Below are 6,078 nucleotides of genomic sequence, written 5' to 3'. Positions count from 1 at the left end.
CTTGAAAAGATACAGTCTTTAAAGCTTCTTTTAATGCACACTTGACTTTGGACCTTTTACGCTGCTTGGTCTATTGTTTGTTGTCCATCCAACTATCTAACCTTCATATTTAGCAACTCTTAAACGAGACCACATAACTCACTTCAACCCATTACATCATCAAATATTTTTGGAATTGACTAACTAGGTAGGCAATGCTTATAGGTGGGCATTAAGTGCATGCCAATAGCCTCATAGTAGAGTGAATCACATAAGCTTCCAGCCAAGTACCTGAGCTCAAACAGACCTTAGCCTTGGCAAGGAATTTTCTTTGAGGAAGTAATGAAAACCACACAAGAATCCCCAAAGTCTCTTGGGATATATGTTGTTTGCCTAAAGACAAAGGTGGACTTGGCATTCTGAATTTGGAACTTCTAGCCATCAAAATGACAAGCAAATGGATCATGAGGGTTGCAACCTCTCATGACTTTTGGGCTCTATTTCTCTTGAGAAAAATAAAAAAATTCAAGTTGCAATCCTACAAGGCCTAGTCCAATTTAGAATTAAGAGATATTATGATCTCACCTATCTTAGTCATTCCTACAGGCTCAAAGCTAATGATCAATATGTGGAAGGCATTGAACTCAATCAAAGCTAGTTGGACCCCCAAGAAAAAATTATTGGATAATCTCTCATAATTTTGGGATGATTCTCTTTGGTTTGGTCATTTTGTTGATCTACTTAAAGAAGGCTTGTCTAGAAGAGCTCACAAGTGTTTCAAAGCTGGACTTAAAAGATGGAGGGACCTAATCTCAGGAGGTCAACCAAAAGAAGCTACTGTTTTGGAAGAAGAATACAATATCTCTCACAGGGATGCCACATGGTGCTTGGCCAGATTGGAAAGAATCTCCAAACACATGCCCTTAAAGGTAAACTTCCTTGTTGGTCAATTGGGACTCTTAGCCTCAAAAATTTACAACCAGTAGAAGGAGTAGAAGAGGAGCTCAAAAATAAACTTAACAGGAAATGGGAGCTGTCTTGGAGCAGAAAACAATGGAATTATAGATTTAAATGTATTTTGGGCATATCCAATTGCCAACAAGCATAGCACCCTCTTGTGGCTTCTCATTCACCAGGGCATATGGAGCGGAGAAAAAGCAGCAAGAGCAGGAGTGAGCAATGGCAAATGCTACAGATGTGGTAAACGTATAGAAGACTGTCTGTACACATTCATTTTTTTAATGTGAAGCAAATAAAATTATCCTTACATATGTACAACAGGTGAATTCTCAAGTCGATTTGAAGCCCCTTAACTTCAAAGAACTTTTGCTAGAGGTCTTGATGTACCTTTATGGAATATGTGGAGGGGAAGTATCTTGTGGTATATATGGCGAGACAGAAATGCAAAGGGCTTTGGTCAAGCTTCTACCTTCCTCTTCAAATTGCTCAAACATGACATGAGTGCCACAACACATAAGCTATGTAAATGTATAAGAAATGCCCCTCTTGATTCTCAATCCGTCACTACTCTCCAAAATTTTATTCAATGGAACCAGTGGAGATCTTGTATCCCTAAATTCTATTCAACTGCTAGGCTACATATGAGAGATTCCCTGTAATGTGTACCAGTTTGGGGCCAACCCTCCCCCTCTTTGAGGGTTCTTTGTGACTTTCTTTTTATTTTTCTCTTAATACAATTCTACCTCTTTAAATAATAATATACATTCATGGGTACGTCCTAGATTAGTATGTGAACATTAGGACTACTATTCATGGGTACGTCCTAGAGTAAAAATAGGCCTTTTACACAAATATCATAGCACTCAATTTTTAGAGCCAAGAATAAAAAAAGAACACATTGGAAAACCTTGATACGCAATGAATCCCACCAAATTAGCGCTTTTTGTGTGTAAAGACTCTCTTGGCTTCACATGTCACACTATAAGAGAAGATCGTGATCCTATTCCTAGCCTAATGAGGAGAAAAGTGTAAGTTTCTTATACATTGAAGACTACATGCAAGAAATCCAACTCTCATAATCTATACTATATGTAATGGAGATTAAAATTTTGAGGAAGGAGAGGGCCTCTATGTGTCACTCTTAGGTTCACTTCAAAGAGTAGTTTACAAAATGTTTCATTTATATGAGCCTTGGAACTTGTGAACCTTTTCAACTTTCAACTTGACAAGTTAAAAACAAGTGAAAGGGTCATAGTGGCTTCTAAAATAACAAGAAAATGATAAAATCATTAGGTTGATTTTAACTAGAATGATATAAGGTAAAGCATTGCTCAGGAATATCTCTTTTATTAGTAAGGGACTGAGTTTCCTCCTAGCAAAGAAGCAAACCAGAAATAATAGTCAAATTTTTAATTTGCAAGATTTTTGAACTAAGTTCTCACATATTTCACCATTTTTTCTTCACTTTACCATGGTTTTCTCATTTTGTGTATATATATGTATATGTATATGTATATGTATATGTATATGTATATGTATATGTATATATATATATATATTATATATATATATATATATAATATATATATATATATATATATATATATATATATATATATATATACATATACATATATATATATATATATATATATATATGTATGTATATATATATGTATGTGTATATACAATTTAGGCAGAAGCATTAAACAAAGCAGATAGCATACAGAAACTTGAACACGATGAACAGTTAGCGCAGAGACAGTATGCGAGTTCATAAAACAAGCAGTATATTGATACTCAAGAAATTACAAAAGGCTCAGTCGTAAAAGACCCTCCCATGAAATGCAAGGCTTCGCTTATATAGGCGATTGAGCACTTGCGTGAAGGATACAAAAGCATCTAGTAAGTGCGTCTTTGTGGTGTGATGGATACATAAAGTAGTGAGGCGAAAAAGGAGTGAGTGCGCAAAAAAGTAGAAATGCTTGTTGTTCTCAATGCTTATGTCACTCTTTATTCCTTCATGTGGTGTCATTACTGATGTCATCTTTTTGTCATCCTTTTGTATCTCCTTTGACTCTTGACAAAAGGTCAACAATGTTATTTTTTATTCCTGGGACATATTCGTAAGTGATGTCAAAATGACTCAGCTTATAATCCCATTGATAGATCCTAGCATTGCCTACTTTTCCTGCAGTTTTCTCTTTAAGAAATTTATCGAAGTGCTTTAAATCACTTCTTAAGATGAAAGCATGTCCAACTAGAAACAGTCGAAAAGCTAATACAGTATTGACACCAGCAAGTAGTTCCTTCTGAATAGAGTGATACCGTGTTTTTGTATCACTAAATCTGCATGATGCCCATCAACAAATAATAGGATCTTCATTTTCAATTTCACAAAGTATCCCTCCCCAAGCTTCTTCAGAAGCATTTGAATATACAACCAGGGGTTTATCGATAGGGATCTTTAGTGGGGGCAGATTTAAACAAGCTTGCTTGATTGTTTCGACTACAAGGGTTAGCCGGTCATGCCAGAAGAAATTCTTGCTTTTGTTCCACTCTTTAAAAATTAATAAATCTTTAGCGAGTTGAGGGTATTGCGGAGCAATCCACTGTAAGCAACCCACAAAAGATTGCAATTCTTTTCGATTGGACAATTGGTCAGGATATTGATTAATTTTCTGCAATACATGCTTTTGCATCTTAATTTTGCCTACAAAAATTTTGACTCCTAAAAAGGATACTTTTGCTTGGCAGATTTTCATTTTCTTCAAGCTAAGTACCAATCTTGTGTTCCTTAACTTTGCAATAAAATCTGTCAAATGCTAGACATGACTTTTAACATCTTTTGAATATATCAAGATGTCATCAATGTAAAGTAACACAAATCACCTGCAATCTGCAAAGATGCGTTGATCCTTTCCTGACATAGAGAAGGGGCTGGCTCGAGTCCCATTGGCAAGACATTCCATTGAAACATACCTTGGGGAACTACTCTTTAAATCAAACTTAGAAAACACTTGGCAATTCTTGCTTCTGTGCAACAAATCATCTTTCAGAGGTAAAGGGAATCTTTTGTGTTCCAGCCAATCATTGATAGGTTTGTAATTGATTACAAGCCTCTTTTTACCTCTTTTCTGATCTGAATGATTGTTGATGTAAAAGGCATGGCAGGCATAAGGATTGTTTGATGGTGAGATCAATCCATCCTGCATCATTTGATCTATTTCTGTTTTGCATAAATGTGTATCTTCTAAAGACAGGGCAGGATGAGTGGCTTTCAAACCTTTAGGCTCTGGTTCACCTGGTAGTGAAATCCAGTATTTTTCTCGATCCCAGAAAGCCAGCGGATTGTCGCTGGTATGCTTGGTTAATTGTACTTCACATTCTTGTAGCTTTGAACACCATTTCTTTTTCTCTTGCTCAAACCAGCTAACGTACTGGATGTCTTTGGTTGGGTTTGGTAATTTTCGCATAACTCCCCCCACAAGAAAAGTTCCATGTTGTTTGGTTGGAATAGTATAGGGAAGAGAGTGCAAAGTAAATGAAATGGCACCTGTTGGTTGAATAGCCCACAAAGTGAGCTTGGAAATTATATCAGACCCAATAGACAAGTCAGTATTGGGATACGGATGTAAGTACAATGTAACCTGGGCTTTGAGGTTAGACGGGGGCTATTTGACAATGGACAATCTGATTGATATGTCCTCGAGAATTATTAGCATAGGAAACTGGGATGCCATGTTGTAACCTTTGTCGGAGATGTGAAGGCACCAGTTCTTGATTTAGGTAAGATAATGTTGAACCTGTAGCCCAAAGAGCATCTACCCGATAGGAGGGATAGTTTGGCAATTTAATCCAAATCTCCAAAAAATAAGAGACATTTTCCTAACTTCCAATCTGATACTGGTTCTTGAGCAATATCATTCATAGCTTCTTTGTCAATAAAAAATTGAAGTTCTCCGTGACATTGATCTACTTTAGCTTCAATAGCAGCTAATTGTGATTGAGTATTAAGCACTTGTTTGTGCAATTGCTCAATATGATTGTTAACCTGATCCAATACTGAGAACATGGGTTGGATTGCTTTCGCTTGCTGTTCCTCAGCACAATATCTATCCTGGTTTTCTGTTGCTGACTTACTCGATTTTTGAGAAATAATAGGAGTCTGCAATGTAGTAGACTCAGGTTGACGACTAGCAGGAGTTAGAGGTGTCCTTGAACCCTGTCTAATTCTAGGATGGACCATTCTTGTCCATTCCTCTGTTTTGGCCAATGCTTCAACATGTTCTATCATGTTGCTAAATAGTGGAAGTGGTTTATACTCTCTCTGTTCTTTCTTGGATAAATTTAATGTAGAAGGTCTTCTTTTTCTCATCCAAGAGGGTTCTGAATCCTCTGCATCTGTACTAGGAGTTTGAGAAGAAGAGGAAGATTCTGATTGTACCTTTGCTTTCTTTGGAAATGCATATGGTTTCTTGACCATATTAAAAATCACAGAAGAGTTGTCGTCAGAGAAGGCTGAAGCTTCTTAAGTGAGACTGATTCAGAAGTCGTAGAGTCAGAAGTTTCTTCTTCATCTGAATCATAGTCAATGTATTTATTGATAGGAATATCATGTTTCTGAAACCTGTTACAGTAGAAAACTTCATACTCATATTTTTCTTTGAGTAAAGCATTTCCAAACCCTTTTTTTTGTGCTTAGGGAATTCTGGAGCAATATGCCCTTCTTTCTGGCAGATGTAGCGCATGACTGAATTTCTTTCTTGTTTGGATAGCTTTCTTTGTATTCCTTTCCAAATCTATTTCTGCGGTTCTTATTTTGCAGGAGCATTTCTTTTCAGCCGCAACACATCCAAAGTCTTTGACCTTTGTTTTTTTGTTGCAGAAACTTGAATTAAATCCCTTGACCTGTTTAAATTCTTTCTTCATTCTGAGTCGAGCACATTCAAGATCTGTGATTTTGTCTATAAAAGAATTTATATGTGCTAATGTAATTTGGTCGTCAAGCTGTAAACCAGATGCTTTAATACGTTCTTTGACCAAATTTGAGAATGAGGGAGGAAAGGAATTTACATAATATTTCTTATACTTTGCTTTAAAGTAACCTCCAGGGAACTGATACATCAGGTAAGTCAT

Source organism: Adiantum capillus-veneris, chromosome 24 (genome assembly GCF_014529385.1).
Source record: "Adiantum capillus-veneris isolate H3 chromosome 24, ASM1452938v2, whole genome shotgun sequence".
NCBI classification, from domain to species: Eukaryota; Viridiplantae; Streptophyta; class Polypodiopsida; order Polypodiales; family Pteridaceae; genus Adiantum; species Adiantum capillus-veneris.
The sequence above is the reverse complement of the archived record's forward strand: the minus strand, read 5'-3'. Positions refer to the sequence as shown.